General features: G+C 40.6%; 1 pseudogene; it reads left to right on the top strand.

Annotated features, from left to right (window-relative positions):
* Positions 1-15413: 15413 nt before the first annotated feature.
* LOC101279835 (inner centromere protein-like) lies at positions 15414-19398 on the top strand (annotated as a pseudogene).
* The last annotated feature ends 655 nt before the right edge of the window (positions 19399-20053 follow it).

Below are 20053 nucleotides of genomic sequence, written 5' to 3' on the forward strand. Positions count from 1 at the left end.
TAGTTTTCTGCATGCAGGTCTTTTGTCTCCTTAGGTAGGTTTATTCCTAGGTATTTTATTCTTTTTGTTGCAGTGGTAAATGGGAGTGTTTCCTTAATTTCTCTTTCAGGTTCTTCATTTTTAGTGTATAGGAATGCAAGAGATTTCTGTGCAGTAATTTTATATCCTGCTACTTTACCAAATTCATTGATTAGTTCTACTAGTGTTCTGGTAGAATCTTTAGGATTCTCTATGTATAGTATCATGTTATCTGCAAACAGTGACAGCTTTACTTCTTCTTTTCTGATTTGGATTCCTTTTATCCCTTTTTGTTCTCTGATTGCTGTGGCTAAAACTTCCAAAACTATGTTGAATAATACTGGTGATCATGGACATCCTTGTCTTGTTCCTGATTTTAGAGGAAATGGTTTCAGTTTTTCACCATTGAGAACGATGTTGGCTGTGGGTTTGTCATATATGGCTTTTATCATGTTGAGGTAAGTTCCCTCTATGCCTGCTTTCTGGAGGGTTTTTATCATAAATGGGTGTTGAATTTTGTTGAAAGCTTTTTCTGCATCTATTGAGATTATCATATGGTTTTTCTCCTTCAGTTTGTTAATATGGTTTATCACATTGATTTGTGTATATTGAAGAATCCTTGCATTCCTGGGATAAACCCCAGCTGATCATGGTGTAGGATCCTTTTAATGTGCGGTTGGATTCTGTTTGCTAGTATTTTGTTGAGGATTTTTGCATCTATGTTCATCAGTGATATTGGCCTGTAGTTTTCTTTCTTTGTGACATCTTTGTCTGGTTTTGGTATCAGGGTGATGATGGCCTCATAGAATGAGTTTGGGAGTGTTCCTCCCTATGCTATATTTTGGAATAGTTTGAGAAGGATAGGTGTTTCTCTAAATGTTTGATAGAATTTGCTGTGAAGCCATCTGGTCCTGGGCTTTTGTTTGTTGGAAGATTTTTAATCACAGTCTCAATTTCGGTGCTTGTGATTGGTCTGTTCATATTTTCTATTTGTCAATAAAATGGACAGCCTGAGAGAAATGGACAAATTCCCTGATGATTATTGATGTTGAGTATCTTTTTACGTGCCTGCTGGTCATCTTTGTGTCTTCTTTGGAAAAATGTCTATTCAGATCCTCTGCCTATTTTTAAATCAGGTTTCTTGTTTTGTTGATATTGAGTTTATGAATTCTTTGCACATTTTGGATATTACTCTTTATCAGATATAACATTTACAAATATTTTCCTCCATTCAGTATGTTGCATTATTGTTTTGTTGATTGGTTCCTTCACTGTGCCAATGATTTGTAGTCTCTGTAGTCCCAGTTGTTTATTTTTAATTTATTTCCCTTCCCTGAGGAGATCTATCCAGAAAAATATTACTAAGACCAACATCAAAGAGCTTACTGCCTAGGTTGTCTTCTACAAGTTTTATGGTTTCTGGTCTTACACTTAGGTCTTTAAGCCATTTTGAATTTATTTTTCTACATGGTGTGAGAGAGAAGTCCAGCTTGATTCTTTTGCATGGAGTTGTTCAGTTTTCCCAGTACCACTTGTTGAAAAACTGTCTTTTCTCCATTGTATATTCTTGCCTCCTTTGTCGCATATGAATTGTCTATATAAGTGTAGGTTTATTTCTGGGCTCTCTATTCTTTTCTATTGATTTCTGTGTCTGTTTTTGTGCCAGTACCATGCTGTTTTGATTATTGTAGCTCTGTAATATAATCTGAAGTCTGGGAGCATGATACCTCCAGCCTTGTTCTTTTTACTCAAGATTGCTTTGGTTATTTGTGTTCTTCTGTGGTTCCACAAAAATTTTAGAATCCTTTGTTATAGTTCTGTGAAAAAGGTCTTTGGTATTTTGATAGGGATTGCATTGAATCTGTAGTTTGCCTAGGGTGATATGGTATTTTAAGACAATTAAATTTTCTAATCCATGAACATAGTGTGCCTTTCCATCTGTTTCTATCATCATCAACTTTCTTTCATTAATGTCTTACACTTTTCCAAGTGAAGGTCTTTCACCTCCTTAGGTAGGTTTATTCCTAGCTATTTTATTCTTTTTGATGTGATGGTAAATAGGATTGTCTCCTTGATTTCTCTTTCTGATCTTTCATTGTTATTGTATAGAAATGCAAGAGATTTCTTTGTATTAATTTTGTATCCTGTAAATTTATTGAATTCATTGTTGAGCTATAGTAGCTTTCTCATAGCATCTATAGGATTTTCTATGTATAGTGCCATGTCACCTGAAAAGTGACAGTTTTACTTTTTCCTTTCTGAATTGGAATTCTTTTATTTCTTTTTCTTCTCTGATTGCTGTGGCTAGGACTTCCAAAACTATGTTGAATAAAAGTGGTGACAATGGACATCCTTGTCTTGTTCCTGATCTTACAGGGAATGCTTTCAGCTTTTCACCATTGAGAATGGTGTTAGCTGTATGGGTTTGTCATTTATGGCCTTTATTATGTTGAGGTAATTTTCCTCTATTCTCACTTTCTGGAGAGTTTTTATCATAAATAGGTGTTGAATTTTGTCAAAAGCTTTTTCTTCATTTGTTGAGGTGATCTTATGATTTTTATACTTCTATTTGTTAATGTGGTGTACCACATTGATTGATTTGAGGATATTCAAACATCCTGGTATGCCTGGGATAAATCCCACTTAATCATGATGTATAATCCTTTTAATGTATTGTTGAATTCAGTTTGCTAGTATTTTGTTGAGGATATTTTCATTTGTGTTTATCAGTGATACTGGCCTGTAATTTTCCTTTTTTAAAATATATTTGTCTAGTTTTGATATCAGGGTGATTCTGGCCTCATAAAATGAGTTTAGAAGCATTCCTTTTTTTGGCAGTTTTTGGAATATTTTAAGGAAAATAGATGTTAACTCTTCCTTAAATGTTTGGTAGAAATTCCCTGTGAAACCATCTGGTCCTGGACTTTTGTTTGTTGGGAGTGTTTTTGTTATTGATTCAATTTCATAATTGGTAATTGGTCTGTTCATATTGTCTATTTCTTCCTGGTTCAGTCATGGAAGACTGTATGTATCTATGAACTGGTCTACTTCTACTAGGTTGTCTATTTTATTGCCATATTATTGTTCATTGTAATCTCTTATGATCCTATGTATTTCTGTGGTATCCATTGTAACTTCTCCTTTTTCATTTCTAATTTTATTGATTTGGGCCCTCTTCCTTTTATTCTTGATGAATCTGGTTAAAGAATTATCAATTTTGTTTATCTTTTGAAATAATTAGCTCTTAGTTTCATTGATCTTTTCTATTTTTTTCAGTCTCTGTTTCATTTATCTCTGCTCTGAACCTTATAATTTATTTTCTTCTACTAATTTTGGGTTTTGTTTGTTTTTCTTTTCTAGTTCCTTTAGGCATTTTTTATTTCCTCCTTGATTTCCTCAGTGATCCATTGTTTGTTTAGTAGTATATTGTTTAGCCTCCACGTGTTTGTGTTTTCTGCAGTTTTTTTCTTGTAGTTGATTTCTAGTCTCATAGCATGTGGTCAGAAAAGAGGCTTGATATGATTTCAATTTTCTAAATTTACTGTGACTTGTTTCATGGCCTAGCATGAGATTTATTCTGGAGAATGTTCCATGTGAAATTTAAAAGAATGTGTATTTTGTTTCTTTGGGATGGAATGTTCTATATCTATCTATTAAGCCCATTTGGTCTAATGTGTTGTTTTAAGGCCCATGTTTCCTCCATGTGAATGATCTGTTCATTGAAGTAAGTAGGGTGTTAAAGTTCTCTACTATTATTGTGTTGCTCTAAATTTCTGCCATTATGTTTGTTAATATTTGGTTTATGTATTTAGCTGATCCCATGTTGGGTGCATATATCTCTACAATTGTTGTATCTTCTTGGATTGATCCCTTGATCATTCTGTAATGTCCTTTTTTTCTTGTTACAGTCTTTGTTTTAAAGTCTATTTTGCCTGATATAAGTATTGCCACCCAGCTTTCTTTTAATTTCCATTTGCATGGAATGCATTTTTACATCCCCTCACTTTCAGTCTATGTGTGTCTTTAGATCTGAAGTGAATTTTTTGTAAGCAGCATACATATTGGTCTTGTTTTTACATCTATTCAGCCAATCTTTGTCTTTTGATTGGAGCATTTAGTCCATTTACATTTAAAGTAATTATTGATAGGCATGTACTTATTGACATTTTAATTGCTTTGGCTTTTTTTTTTTGTACTTCCTTTTTGTTCCTTTCTTCTTCTTTTGCTCTCTTCCCTTGTGATTTGGTGACGATCTTCAGTGTTATGTTATGTTTGGATTACTTTCTCTTTTTTGTGTGTGTGTCTATTATAGATTCTTGTTTTGTGGTTACCATGAGGTTTATACACAGCAATCTATTTAAATAAGTAATTATTTTAAGTTGCTGATCTATTCAGTTCAAGTGCACTTTAATAACCCTGCATGTTTACTCTTCTTCTCCATGTTTACTGGGTTTTCTTTCTTTCTTTTTTTTTTTTTAGTTTTCAGATTTTTTTTTTTTACATCTTTATTGGAGTATAACTGCTTATACTGGTGTGTTAGTTTCTGCTTTACAACAAAGTGAATCAGTTATACATATACATATGTTCCCATATCTCTTCCCTCTTGCATCTCCCTCCCTCCCACCCTGCATATCCCACCCCTCTAGGTGGTCACAAAGCACTGAGCTGATCTCCCTGTGCTATGCTAAAATAGCTATCTATATATATATAGTGTATATATATATATATATCTATATATATATATAGATATCTATATATATATATAGATAGATAGATATATATATCTATATATATATAGTGTATATATATACACTATGTCCATGCCACTCTCTCACTTTGTCACAGCTTACCCTTCCCCCTCCCCATATCCTCAAGTCCATTCTCTAGTAGGTCTGTGTTTTTATTCCTGTCTTACCCCTAGGTTCTTCATGACATTTTTTTTCTTAAATTCCATATATATGTGTTAGCATACGGTATTTGTCTTTCTCTTTCTGACTTACTTCACTCTGTATGACAGACTCTAGGTCCATCCACCTCATTACAAATAGCTCAATTTCATTTCTTTTTATGGCTGAGTAATATTCCATTGTATATATGTGCCACATCCTTATCCATTCATCTGTCCATGGACACTTAGTTTGCTTTCATGTCCTGGCTATTGTAAACAGAGTTGCAATGAACATTTTTGTACATGACTCTTTTTGAATTATGGTTTTCTCAGGGTATATGCCCAGTAGTGAGGTTGCTGGGTTATATGGTAGTTCTATTTGTAGTTTTTTAAGGAACCTCCATACTGCCATGTTTACTGTTTTGACATGATATTTTACATCTTTTTTGTTTTGTGTATCCCATAACTACTTATTGTGGATATAGATGACTTTATTACTTTTCTCTTTTAACATTCCTACTAGCTTTATAAGTGGTTGATTTACTACCTTTACTCTATATTTACCTTTTCTGATGAGATTTTTCCTTTCAGAGATTTCATGTTTCTAGTTGTGGTCTTTTCTTTTTCCACTTAATAGAAGTTCATTTATCATTTCTTGTAAAGCTTGTTTGGTGGTGTTGAATTCTTCATTTTTTGCTTGCCTGTAAAACTTTCAATCTCTCCATCAAATCTGAATGAAAACCTTAGGTAAAGTATTCTTGGTTGTAGGCTTTTCCCTTTCATCACTTTAAATATATCATGCCACTCTCTTCAGGCCTGCAAGGTTTCTGCTGAAAATTCATCTCACAGCCTTATGGGAGTTCCCTTGTACATAGCTCATCCTTTTTTCCTTGTTGCTTTTAATATTCTCTCTTTATCTTTAATTTATCCCATTTTAGTTACAATGTGTCTTGGTGTGGTCTGTTTTGGGTTGATCCTGTTTGGGACTCTCTGTGATTCTTGGACCTGGATTCTTTTCTTTTCCCAGGTTAGAGAAGTTTTCAGCTACTATATCTTCAAATATGTTCTCTGCCTTTTCTATTTCTCTGTTCTCCTTCTGGGACCCTACATATGAACAAGTTTTGTTCCAAGAGTGTGTTCATAAGTCCTATTTTTTCATAAGTCCAACAGAGTTAACCTAGGTACCCAATTAACACAATCAGCTATATAGTGCTGTACTGTAATAGGTTTATAATAATTTTCACACAAATAATACATAAAAAGCAAATAAACCAAAAAATAAAAAGAAAATTTTTAATCTTGCAGTACAGTACCTTGAAAAGTGCATTAGTACAGTAAAACAGCTGGCATACAGGGCTGGCATCAAGTGAAGAGGTAAGAAGAGTTACTGACTGCAGGAGAGAGAGGAGGTGGGAGATGGTAGAGCTGAAGGATCATCAGCAATAGGAGATGGAGGGCAAGCTGCAATTTCACTCATGCCTGACGTTGATGGAACACACATTCACATCCTTGAAAGTTCACAACTTGAAACTTCATATGTAGGGGACTTACTGTAATGTGAATTTTAGTATACTTGATGTTGTCCCAGAGGTATCTTAAACTGTCCTCGTTTCTTCTTCTTTTTTTTCTTTTTCCTTTGGTGGATTACTCTACATTGACTACTCTTTATTCCAAAGTTGCATTTACCCATCTGCAGGTGGCATTATGTAGAATCCCTCTTACCTGTTTATCACACCACTGATTCCAACCAGCCCGCTGCCTATTCAGCAAGCAAGTACAAGGTGCCTTCCACTGCCAGCAAGGACATCAGCAAAATTTCCAAAACAGAAATAGTGGGGGTACATTCTCATCACCTGTTCTTACTATGGCTTGGAGTAAGAAATCAACAAATGATGAAATAAGGGTAACTTTGGTCCTCCCCAGTCTCTCATCTAGGTGTTTTCAACTGCATATTCTACTTTCATAATCAAGGGATTTCAGAGACCTTCAAAAGTCATTCAGTCCATACTGTACAAGCCAGGTAACACTCACTGCAGAGAGAAGTACAGTGGTCTTATACTTAAAGGTCTCCATTAAACTAAAACACCTCAGTGGAAAAAATAGTCCTGAAAGAGAGAATTATTTTGGTATCTAACTTGAACGCTATTTTTTTTCATTAGTTTTCTCTTTTATACATACGAGCATATACATGTCAATCTCAATCTCCCAGTTCATCCCACCCCCCTCCCCCTTTGTGTCAATACATTTGTTCTCTACATCTGTCTCTATTTCTGCCTTGCAAATAGGTTCACCTGTACCATTTTTCTAGAGTCAACATATATGCATTAATATATGATACTTGTTTTTCTCTTTCTGACTTACATCACTATGTATAACAGTCTCTAGGTCCATCCACATTTCTGCAAATGGCACAATTTCATTCGTTCTTATGGATGCGTATATTCCATTGTATATATGTACCACATCTTCTTTATTCATTCCTCTGTTGATGGACATTTAGGTTGCTTCCATGTTCTGACTACTATAAATAGTGCTGCAATGAACATTGTGGTACATGTATCTTTTGGAATTATGGTTTTCCCTAGGTATACATTCAGAATTGAGATTGATGGGTCATATGGTAGTTCTATTTTTAGTTTTTCCAGGAACCTCCATACTGTTCTCCATAGTGGCTGTGTCGATTTACATTCCCACCAACAGTGTAAGAGAGTTCGCTTTTCTCCACTTCCTCTCCAGTATTTATTGTTTGTAGATTTTTTGATGATGGCCATTCTGACCAGTGTGAGGTGATACCTCATTGTAGTTTAGATCTGCATTTCTCTAATAATTTGTGATGTTGAGCATGTTTTCAAGTGCCTCTTGGCCATCTGTATGTCTCCTTTGGAGAAATGTCTATTTCGGTCTTCTGCCCATTTTTGGATTGGGTTGTTTGTTTTTTTGACATTGAACTGCATGAGCTGCTTGTAAATTTCAGAGATTAATTCTTTGCCAGTTGCTTCATTTGCAAATATTTTCTCCTATTCTTAGGGTTGTCTTCTCATCTTGTTTATGGTTTCCTTTGCTTAAAAGCAAAAGCTTTTAAGTTTCATTAGGTCCCATTTGTTTATTTTTGTTTTTATTTCCATTTCTCTGGGAGGTGGGTCAAAAAGGATCTTGCTGTGATTTATGTCATAGAGTGTTCTGCCTGTTTTCCTCTAAGAGTTTGATAGTGTCTGGCCTTACATTTAGGTCTTTAATCATTTTGAGTCTATTTTTGTGTATGGTGTTAGGGACTGTTCTAATTTCATTCTTTTACATGTAGCTGCTCATGCAGCTCAATATCCAAAAAACAAACAACCCAATCCAAAAATGGGCAGAAGACCTAAATAGACATTTCTCCAAAGAAGACATACAGATTGCCAACAAACACATGAAAGACTGCTCAATATCATTAATCATGAGAGAAATACAAATCAAAACTACAATGAGGTATCACCTCACACCAGTCAGAATGGCCATCATCAAAAAATCTACAAACAATAAATACCGGAGAGGGTGTGGAGAAAAGGAACCCTCTTGCACTGTTGGTGGTAATGTAAATTGATACAGCCACCATGGAGAACAGTATGGAAGTTCCTTAAAAAACTAAAAATAGAACTACCATATGACCCAGCAATCCCATTACTGGGCACACACCCTGAGAAAACCATAATTCAAAAAGAGTCATGTACCACAATGTTCACTGCAGCACTATTTACAACAGCCAGGACATGGAAGCAACCTAAGTGTCCATTGACAGATACAGATGAATGGGTAAAAAAGATGTGGCACATATATACAATGGAATATTACTCAGCCATAAAAAGAAACGAAATTGAGTTATTTGTAGTGAGGTGGATGGACCTAGAGTCTGTCATACAGAGTGAAGTAAGTCAGAAAGAGAAAAACAAATATCATATGCTAACACATATGAATCTAAGTTTAAAAATCTTTAAAAAAAAAGGTTATGAAGAACCTAGGGGCAGGACATGAATAAAGACACAGACATAGAGAATGAACTTGAGGACATGGGGAGGGGGAAGGGTAAGCTGAGACGAAGTGAGATAGTGGCATTGACATATATACACTACCAAATGTAAAATAGATAACTAGTGGGAAATCCATGTTGCCATAAGTGGCAACATTTAATTCTTTTCTACAGCTGAGTAAAATTCCATTGTTTATATATGTCAGGGGTCCCCAACCCCCGGGGCCACAGACAGCTACCTGTTAGGAACCAGACTACACAGCAGGAGGTGAGTGAGGTGCACAGCAGGCGAGTGACCGAAGCTTCATCTGCTGCTCCCCATCACTCTCCATCGCTCTCATTATCACCTGCACCATCCGCTGCCCCACAGTCTGTGGAAAACTTGTCTTTCATGAAACCAGTCCCTGGTGCCAAAAAGGTTGGGGACTGCTGATATATACCACATCTTCTTAAGCCAGTCATCTCTTGATTGGCACTTGGGTTGATTCCATGTCTTGGCAATTGTAAATAGTGCTGCTATGATCATTGAGGTGTATGTATCTTTTCAAATTAGTGTTTTCATTTTCTCTGGATATGTAACCAGGAGTGGAATTACTGGATCATATGAAAGTTCTATTTTTATTTTTTTGAGGACCCTCCATACTGTTTCCATAGTGGCTGCACAATTTCATTCCCACCAACAATGTACAAAGATTCCCTTTTCTCCACATCCTATCCAACATTTATTGTTTGTAGACATTTGATGATAGCAATTCTGAGGTGATATTTCATTGTGGTTTTGATTTGCATTTCTCTAATAATTAGCAGTGTTCAGTGTCTTTTCATGTACTTGTTAGCTATCTGTATATCTTCTATAGAAAAATGTCTATTCAGATCTTCAGCCCATTTTTTCATTGGGTTGTTTGGGTTTTTTTGATATTGAGTTGTTTGTATATTTTGGATATTAACCCCTTGTTAGCCATATTATTTGCAAATAAATTCTCCCATTCAGTAGGTTGTCTTTTCATTTTGTCAATGATTTCCTTTGTTGTGCAAAAATGTTTAAGTTTAATTAGGTCCCATTTGTTTATTTTTGTCTTTATTTCATTTGCCTTAGTAGACAGATCCAAGAAAATATTGCTATGATTTATGTCAAAAAGTTTTCTGCCTATGTACTCTTCTAGGACTTTTATGGTTCTGTTCTTACATTTAAGTCTTTAAAGCATTGTGAGTTTGTTTTTGTATATGATGTGAGGGAAGATTCTAATCTCATTGTTTTACATATGGCTGTCCAGTTTTCCCAGTACCACTTGTTGAAGAGGCTGTCTTTTCCCCATTATATATATTCTTGCCTCCTTTGTCATAGAATAATTGACTATAGGTGCAGGGGTTTATTTCTGGGCTCTCTATTCTATTTGATTGATTTATTTTAGTTTTAGTGTTGTTTTAGTGTTGATACCATGTTATTTTTATTACTGTAGCTTTGTAGTATGGTATGAAGTCTAGGATTGTTATACCTCCAGCTTTGTTCTTTTTTTCTCAACATTGCTTTATTTGGGGTCTTCTCTGGTTCCATATGAATTTTAGGATTGGGGCTTCCCTGGTGGCGCAGTGGTTGAGAGTCCGCCTGCCGTTGCAGGGGATGTGGGCTCGTGCCCTGGTCTGGGAAGATCCCACATGCCGCGGAGCGGCTGGGCCCGTGAGTCATGGCCGCTGAGCCTGCGTGTCCGGAGCCTGTGCTCCGCAGCAGGAGAGGCCACAACAGAGGCCCGCGTACCGCAAAAAAAAAAAAAAAAAAAAAAAAGAATTTTAGGATTATTAGTTATAGTTCTGTGAAAAAGTCATGGGTATTTTGATAAGGATTGCACTTAATCCTTAGATTGCTTTGGGGAGTATGGACATTTTAACAGTATTAATTCCTCCAATTCATGAACACATTTCCATTTCTTTGTACCATCTTCACTTTCCTTCATCAACATTTTATAGTTTTCAGCATACAGATCTTTCACCTCCTTGGTTAAGTTTATTACTAGGTATTTCATTCTTTTTGATGTGACTTTTTTTTTTTTTTTTTTTTTTTGCGGTACGTGGGCCTCTCACTGTTGTGGCCTCTCCAGTTGTGGAGCACAGGCTCCGGACGCACGGGCTCAGTGGCCATGGCTCACGGGCCTAGCCTCTCCGTGGCATGTGAGATCTTCCCGGACTGGGGCACGAACCCGTTTCCCCTGCAACGGCAGGCGGATTCTCAACCACTGCGCCACCAGGGAAGCCCCTGATGTGACTTTAAATGGGATTTTTTTCTGCTTCCTTTTCCTGATAGCTCATTATTAGTGTATAGAAAAGCAATAGATTTATGTATATTGATCTTGTGTCCTGCAACGTTGCTGAATTAATTTATTATTTCTAATAGTTTTGGGGTGGAGGCTTTAAGATTGTCTATATAAAATATAATGTCATCTGCAAATAGCAGCAGTTTAACCTCTTCCCTTCTTATTTGGGTGCCTTTTACTTCTTTATCTTGTCTGATTGCTGTGGCTAGAACTTCCAAATCCATGTTAAATAGAAGTGGTTAGAGTGAGCATCCTTGCCTTGTTCCTGAGTTTAGTGAGAAAACTTTCAACTTTTCATCATTAAGCATTATATTGGCTGTGAGTTTGTTGTAAATGGCCTTTATTATGTTGAGATATGTTTCTCTGTACCCACTTTGATGAAAGCTTTTATCATGAATGATGTTGAATTTTGTCAGATGCTTTTTCTGTGTCTATTGAGAGGATTGTGTGATTTTCATCCTTGCTTTTGTTAATGTGGTATATCACATTGATTGATTTGTGAATGTTGAACCACACTTGTATCCCTGGAATAAATCCAACTTGATCATGCTGTATGATCCTTTTTATGTATTGTTGTATTTGTTTTGCTAATATTTTGTGGGGGTTTTTTGCATCTATATTCATCAGATATTGGCCTGTAATTTTCCTTTTTTTTGTAGTGTCTTTATTTGGTTTTGGTGTCAGGGTAATGGTGGCCTCATAAAATTAATTTGGGAGTGTTCCGTCATCTTTGATTTTTTGAAAAGTTTGAGAAGGATTAGATATTAGTTCTTCTTTATATGTTTGGTAGAATTCCCCTGTTATCTGTCTGATCCTGGACTTTTGTTTTCTAAGAGTTTTTTAAATTTCAAATTCAGTTTCACTTCTAGTGATCAGTCTGTTCAAATTGTCTGTTTCTTCTTGAATCGGTCTTGGCAGAACTTTGTGTTTCTAGAAATTTGTCCATCTCTTCTAGGTTGTCCAATTTGTTGGCATATAGCTGTTCATAGTATTCTCTTACAATTTTTTGTATTTCTGTGGTGTCAGTTGTTATTTCTCCTGTATGATTTTTTATTTTATTTGGGTCCTCTCTCTTTTTCTCTTGGTGAGCCTGGCTAAAGGTTTATCAATTTTGTCTGCCTTTAAAAAAAAAAACTCTTGGTTTCATATATCTTTTCTATTGTTTTTTATCACTATTTTATTTATTTCTGCTCTGATCTTTATAATTTCCTTCCTTCTGCTGACTTTGGGTTTTGTTTGTCCTTCTTTTTCTAATTATTTTAGGTGGTAGGTTAGGTTGTTTATTTTAGATTTTTCTTCTTTCTTGAGGGTGGCCTGTATCACTATGAACTTCCCTCTTAGAACTCTCACAGATTTTGGAAAGTTGTGTTTTCATTTTCATTCATCTCAAGGTATTTTCTGATTTCTTCATTGACCCATTGATTTTTTTAGTAGCATGTTGTTTAGTCTCTACATGCTTGTTCTTTTCCCATTTTTCTTTCTCTAGTTGATTTCTAGCTTCATACCATTTGGGTCACAAAAAACACTTGATATAATTTCTATCCTCTTAAATTTGTTCAGGCCTCTTTTGTGACTAAGCATGAGATCTATCCTGAAGAAGCTTCCATGTACACTTGAAGAGAATGTGTATTCTGCTGGTTTTTGATGTAAAGTCCAGTAGCTATTAATTAAGTCCAACTGATCTATTGTGTCATTTAAGACCACTGTAGCCTTATTGCTTTTCTGTCTGGATGATCTGTCTGTTGATGTCAGTGGGGGTGTTAAAGTCCCCTACAATTATTATATTATCATCAATTTCTCCCTTTATGTCTCTTAGTATTTGCTTTACATATTTAGGTGCTCCTGTACTGGGTGTTTATATGTTAACAAGTGTAATATACTCTTCTTGTATTGATCCTATTATCATTACATAATGCCCTTCTTTGTCTTTCATTATCAACTTCGTTTTAAAGTCTATTTTGTCTTATATGAGTATTGCTAACGCTGCTTTCTTGTCATTTCTGTTTCCATGAAATACCAACTTCATTCTGTGAGGTCATCATTACCCTGATACCAAAACCAGACAAACACATGAAAAAAAGTAATATTACAGGTCAATATATCTGATGTTTATAGATGCAAAATTCCTCAACAACACATTAGCAAAGTAAATTCAATCATATGCTATGATCAAATGGGATTTATTCAATATTCCCAAATCAATCAATGCAGTACACCACATTAAAAAAAGAAAGGATAAGAATCACATGATCACCTCAATAGATGTAGGAAAAGTATCTGACAAAATTCAACATCCATTCATGATAAAAACTCTCAACAAAGTTGCTATAGAGGGAACATATCTCAACATAATAAAGGCCATTTATGACAAACCTATAGATAATATCATATTCAATGGTGAAAAGCTAAAGCTTTTCCTCTAAAATCAGGAACAAGACAAGGATGCCCATTCTCACCATTTCTATTTAATGTTGCAATCAGACCAAAAAAAAAAAAAAAAAAAAAGAAAGAAAGAAATAAAAGGCATACAAATTGGAAGGAAAAAAGTATAACTGTCACTATTTATAGATTACATGATACTTTATATAGAAAACCCTAAAGTCTGCATCAAAACATTATTAGAACTAATAAATGAATTCAGTACAGTTGCAGGAGACAAGATTAATATACAAAAATCTATCGCTTTTCTATACACTAATAATAAACTATCAGAAAAAGGAAGCAAGGAAACAATCCCATTTGCAAAAAGAATGAAATACCAAAGAATAAACTTAACCAAGGAGGTGAAAGATCTATACTCTGAAAACTATAAAATGCTGATGAAGGAAACTGGAGACAATACAAAGAAATGGAAAGATATCCCTTGTTCATGAATTGAAAGAATTAATATTGTTAAAATGTCCATACTCCTCAAAGCAATCTAAGAATCGAGGACAATCCCTATCAAAATACCCATAACATTTTCCACTATAACAAATAATCCTAAAATTTATACGGAATTACAAAAGACCCCAAATAGCCAAAGCAATCTTGAGAAAAATGAACACAGTTAGAGGTATCATGCTCCCTGACTTTATACTATACCATAAAGCTATAGTAGTCAAAAGAGTACTGGCACAAAGAGAGACACATAGATTAATGGAACAGAATAGAAAGCTCAGAAATTAACCCATGCACCTATGGTCAATTAATCTATGACAAAGGAGGCAAAAATATACCATGGGGAAAAGAGAGTCTCTTCCATATGTGGTGTTGGGAAAACTGGACAGCTACATGTAAAAGAATAAAATTAGAACATTTTTTCAAACTGTATTAAAAAAAAAAACTCAAAATAGATTAAAGACCTGAAAATGTAAGACCAGAAACCATAAAACTCCTAGAAGAAAACATAGGCAGTACACTCTATGACATAAGTCTTAGCAATATTTTGGGGGATCTGTCTTCTCAGGCAAGGGAAACAAAAGCAAAAATAAACAAATGGGACCAAATTAAACTTAAAAACTTTTGTACAGTGAAGGAAACCATAGACAAAACAAAAAGACAACCTACTGAATGGGAGATAATATTTGCAAATGATATGTCCAATAAGGGGTTGGTATCCAAAATATACAAAAAGCTCATACAACTCTGTATCAAAGAAACAAACAACCCAATCAAGAAATGGGCAGGGCTTCCCTCGTGGCGCAGTGGTTGAGAGTCCGCCTGCCGATTCAGGGGACACGGGTTCGTGCCCCAGTCTGGGAAGATCCCACATGCCGCGGAGCAGCTGGGTCCGTGAGCCATGGCCGCTGAGCCTGCGCGTCCGGAGCCTGTGCTCCGCAACGGGAGAGAGCACAGCAGTGAGAGGCCCGCGTACCGCAAAAAAAAAAAAAAAGTCTACAAATAATAAATGCTGGAGAGTGTGTGGAGGAAAAGGAATCCTCCTACAATGTTGGTGGAAATGTAAATTTGTACAGCCACTATGGAGAACAGTATGGAGGTTCCTTTAAAAAACTAAAAATAGAGCTACCTTATGATCCAGCAATCCCACTCCTGGGCATATATCTGGAGAAACCATAATTCAAAAAGACATGCACCCCAACGTTCATTGTAGCACTATTTACAATAGCCCGGCCAAGGAAGCAACCTAAATGGCCATCGACAGATGAATGGATAAAGAAGATATGGTAGGTTGCTTCCTTGCAGCCGTGAGCTTTGGAGGCCGGGAGCGGTGGAACTCGGGTGGGCTGAGATCTGTGCTGGGAAGGGCGCCGGACTTGTATCAGAGCAGCACTTAGGAGACACGGTGCAGTTGAACAGAGCCATCATGGGGACAACAGCCCTAGGGCCCATTCACTTGCTGGAGCTCTGTGACCAGAAGCTCATGGGGCTTGTCTACAACGTGGACAATAAGGACATAGTGTGGCTGGAGGAGATCGAGGAGGAGGCCGAGCGCACGTTCACCAGAGAATTCAGCAAAGAGCCCGAGCTGATGCCCAAAACACCTTCTCAGAAGAACCGACGGAAAAAGAGACGGATTTCTTATGTTCAGGATGAAAAGAGAGACCCCATCCGGAGAACGTTGTCCCACAGAAAGACGCGGAGCAGCCGTCAGAGCTCCCGGCGCCTCTGTAACAAGGACAAGCTGGCCACAGTGGTGGGGGAGAACGGCTCCGTCCTGCGGCGGGTGACCCGTGCGGCGGCCGCAGCTGCAGCGACCTCCGCGGCAGCCGCTCCTTCGCCCACCCCTGAGTCTCCCACGGTGCTGACCAAGAAGCCCAAGGACAGCCTGGCCCTGTGCCAGCTGGTACCCGTGGTGGAGACTGGTATCAGCGAGCGCCGGAGCGCTGAGCAGCACCTCAGCCAGCTCCAGTCTGCCCAGGCTCCGTCCCCCACCCCGGCTCCGGCCACGGCTTCGGCCTCCCATATCACCTTGACCTCGGAGGACGACTCAACACCCCAGAAGTCAGAGGCTGAGAGACTGGAGTCTGTCCCCGTGAGCTCCCTGATAACTACACCCCAGGACCCCAAGAGCCGAGGGGGCGGGGCAGAAAGGTCCGCCTCCAAGCTCAGAATTGCCGCGACCTCCCCAGGCCCGCAGGACTCACCCAGCTCTCTGGCCTCCCCGTGGCGGGAGCGGGTGCTGGCTCCCATCCTGACAGATAACTTCTCCACGCCCACGCGCTCCCATGTGGGCCGCGGATCGGTGCGGCGCAGCCTGATCGCCCCGTCCTCCCCGGGGCCCCAGGTCTCGCTGGCCCAGAATTACTCCCTGGTTTCCAAAGAGGAGAGCACCGTCCGAAGATCAAGCAGAAGGATTGCCAGGAAGGCCACCAAAGAGCCGGCCGCCTCATCTGCCACAGTTACCTGGAGAGGCTCCTGCATGTCGAGGTGCCCCAGAAAGCGAGCCCCAAGGTGGAGGAGCCCAGCAAGGAAGCTGAGCCGGAGAGGACGGCCGAGCCGGAGGTCCCCAAAGCAATGGCAGTGCCTTGCGGCTCCGCAGTGCCACCAAGATCGCCATTAGCATGCCCGGCTCGCAGCCTGCAGCCGGCGGCCAGGGAACGCCCTCTGAAGGGTGGCGGGAGGCCGAGACTGACCAAGCAGATGGCCCCCAAGGAGCCGCCTCCGAGTGTCAGGAGGAAGCGCAGCTACAAGCAGGCAGTGAGTGAGCTGGACGAGGAGCAGCAGCTGGGGGGTGAGGAGCTGCAGCCCCCCAGCAGCAAGACCCCTTCCCCGCCCTGTCCCGCCAGCAAGGTGGTGCGGCCCCTCCGGCCCCTCCTGTAGACCATGCAGAGGAACGAGCTGCTCATGACCCCGACCTCGACCCCCAACAGCAGCATCATGAAATCCTTCATTGAAGCGCAACGCTCCCCTGCGCGTGGACCCCAAGGAGGAGCTGCAGCGGCTGGAGAACCTGCGGCGTTAGGAGGAGGCCGAGCAGCTCCGCGGGCAGAAGGTGGAGGACAAGCGGCGGCGGCTGGAGGAGGTGAAGCTGAAGCGTGAGGAGCGCCTCCCTAAGGCGCTGCAGGCCCGGGAACGGGTGAAAAGGATGAAGCAGGAGAAGAAGGAACAGATCGAGCGGCAGTTTGCTCAAATCGACGAGAAGACGGAGAAGGCCAAAGAGGAGCGTCTAGCCGAGGAGAAGGCCAAGAAGATGGAGGGGGTGGAGGCGTTCAAGAGGCAGCAGGAGGAGGAGGCGCGGAGGCTCAGGTGGCTACAGCAGGAGGAGGAGGAGGAGGAGAGGCGCCCCCAGGAGCTGCTGCCGAAGAGGAAGGAGGAGGAGCGGGAGCGGCGGCGGGAGCGGGAGCGGGGGCGGGAGCGGCGGCGGGAGCGGGAGCGGCGGCGGGAGCGGCGGCGCGAGCGGGAGCGGGAGCGGCGGCGGAGCGGGAGAGGCTCCAGGCCCAGAGGGAGCTGCAGGAGAGGGAGAAGGCCCTGCGGCTACAGAAGGAGCGGCTGCAGAGGGAGCTGGAGGAGAAGAAGAAGGAAGAACAGCAGCGCCTGGCTGAGCAGCGGCTGCAGGAGGAGCAGGAGAAAAGCCAAGGAGGCCGCGGTGGCCAGCAAAAGCCTGAACGTGACCGTGGACGTGCAGTCTCCAGCTTGTACCTCGCATCAAATGACTCCACAGGGCACCGCCCCCCCCCCAAGATCAACCCAGATAACTACGGGATGGATCTGAACAGCGATGACTCCCCCGATGACGAGGCCCATCCCCGGAAGCCCATCCCCAACTAGGCCAGAGGCATCCAGCTTAGCCAGGCCATCATCCGGCAGTACTGCCACCCCCGGAACCTCCTGCAGCTCTTCGGAACCATTCTCCCACTGGACTTGGAGGACATCTTCAAGAAGAGCAAGCCCTGCTACCATAAGCGCACCAGCTCTGCCGTGTGGAACTCGCCGCCCCACAGGGCACCACGGTCCCTGGCAGCCTGGCCTACAGCCTGAAGAAGCACTGAGCCAGGCCCTCGGGCCTGCTCGGCAGCCTCAGCCTTCATCTGTGTCTATACGTCTGTGTCTCTGGTGCCATCTTGCCTGGTATCCTGTCGCTGAGGGTTCGGTCAAGTGTATATAAACGTCCTCTGTGTGCTACAGGGGGAAGGCGGCTCGGGCCTGATGGGAGGCTGAGCTTGTTGGGTGTTCGGGGAAGACCCAGGCCCAGCCTTGCCTGGTCTGCTGACAGCACTCTGTAAATAGGTTGTTAGAGTTCAGCTGAATTTTAGCCTCTAGTGTTTGAGAGCTAGAGTAATAAAGTCTATTCCTTCAAGCCTGCTGTGAGTATCATGAAGACTGGGCTTCTCTTCAGAAAGCCCTGGACCCTGGCCCCGTCTCGGGCCGCTGGATGGGCTAGAGGAATAGGAACTGCTTATACTCCTGGGGTGTGCATCAAGGTCTCCTGGGTCCCACCCCCAGAGATGCCGATGGAGTGGGTGATTCTGATGCCAGCCCTGGACAACCCTGAGAAACACTTCAGTTACTTTCATGTTGGGGCAGGTGACGATACTTCCTGTTTTTCTGGGGAGCGCCCTGCCTGTAAAGGGGGCCTCATTCCAGTGGTAAGACCTGGAGTTGAGGTCAGGAGAATTGGGCTCTTGACACAGCTCTGCCACTTAAGAGAGGCCCTCAGCCCCTCCACGCCTCAGGCTCCACCCACCCTTGCTGCACGGATGGTGAAAGGACTTAAGAACGTGGACGTGCTGCTGAAGCAGGAGATCTGGGTTAGGAAGGAAACATCTCTTGAAACTCCCTCAGGACCAGTACGTGCAAGTAGTTGAGATGTTTCTCCAAAAATCCAGGCAGCTGCTAATTAAATGCTTAGTGTCCATGGAAACTGGCCCTGCCCCATCGCTGCCAACCATGTTCTAAACGTGCCACAGCTTCATCATCTCCTACTCCAGCCCCTGGAATGGGGGTTGGTGAATTTGGGCCTATGGGCCAAATCAAGTCGCAATCCATTTTTGTAAAGTTTCATTGGAACCCGCCCAGTAGAAATGAATGCCTGTTGTCTCCGGCTGCTCTGCTGAGGGCAGAGTTAAGTAGTTACAACAGAGGCCTTATGGTTCGCAAAGCTGGGAATATTTACTGTGAACCTTTACAGAAAATGTTTGCTGACCCTGCTTTAGGACAAAATCAAGGCTGAATATAAGAGAGCTTTTTAAAATGAGTAAAGAGTGAATGCACACAACAGGCTGAAATCTAGAAGATTCCACCATGCAAAGAAAATCATTTTACAGTTCATTCAAATACGGTGCGAATTTAAATTTGTTCCATATGTTCTCTGATGAGAAACTGTTTTGTTGAGTCAACTGGTGAGTGTGTCTTTGCCTGAAACCACAATGTCAATGTAAAAATATTACCTCTTATAAAAACATATTTATATAGTGTGTATTTTTATAGTGTGTTTGAGAAAAAAATTGTTATTCAGCAAAAAGGTAGCTACAGGTTGCGCTGCGTCTTCACTAGTACTTGATATTGTCAGTGCTTCTTATTTTAGCCATTCTAATAGACGCGTAGTGAATTCTCATCATGGTTTTAATTTGCATTTCCCTAATAGCTAGTGATGGTGAAGATCTGCTCAATGTGCTTACTTGCCATCTGTGTATCTTCTCTGGCAAAGTGTTTGTTCAACTCATTTGTTCTTTTTCTTTTTTCGTTCCTTTTTTATTAGGCCATGATTCCCTCTTTCTTCATGTGCCTTGTGATTTTTTTTTTTTTTTTGCCATGTCACATGGCATGTGAGATTTTAGTTCCCCAATCAGGGGACAAGGTATCAAACCCGTGCCCCCTGCAGTGGCAGCACCGAGTCTTAACCAGTGGACCACCAGGGAAGTCCCTCATTTGTTCATTTTTAAATTGAGT

This window comes from Orcinus orca, chromosome 3, assembly GCF_937001465.1.
Source record: "Orcinus orca chromosome 3, mOrcOrc1.1, whole genome shotgun sequence".
Classification (NCBI taxonomy): Eukaryota; Metazoa; Chordata; class Mammalia; order Artiodactyla; family Delphinidae; genus Orcinus; species Orcinus orca.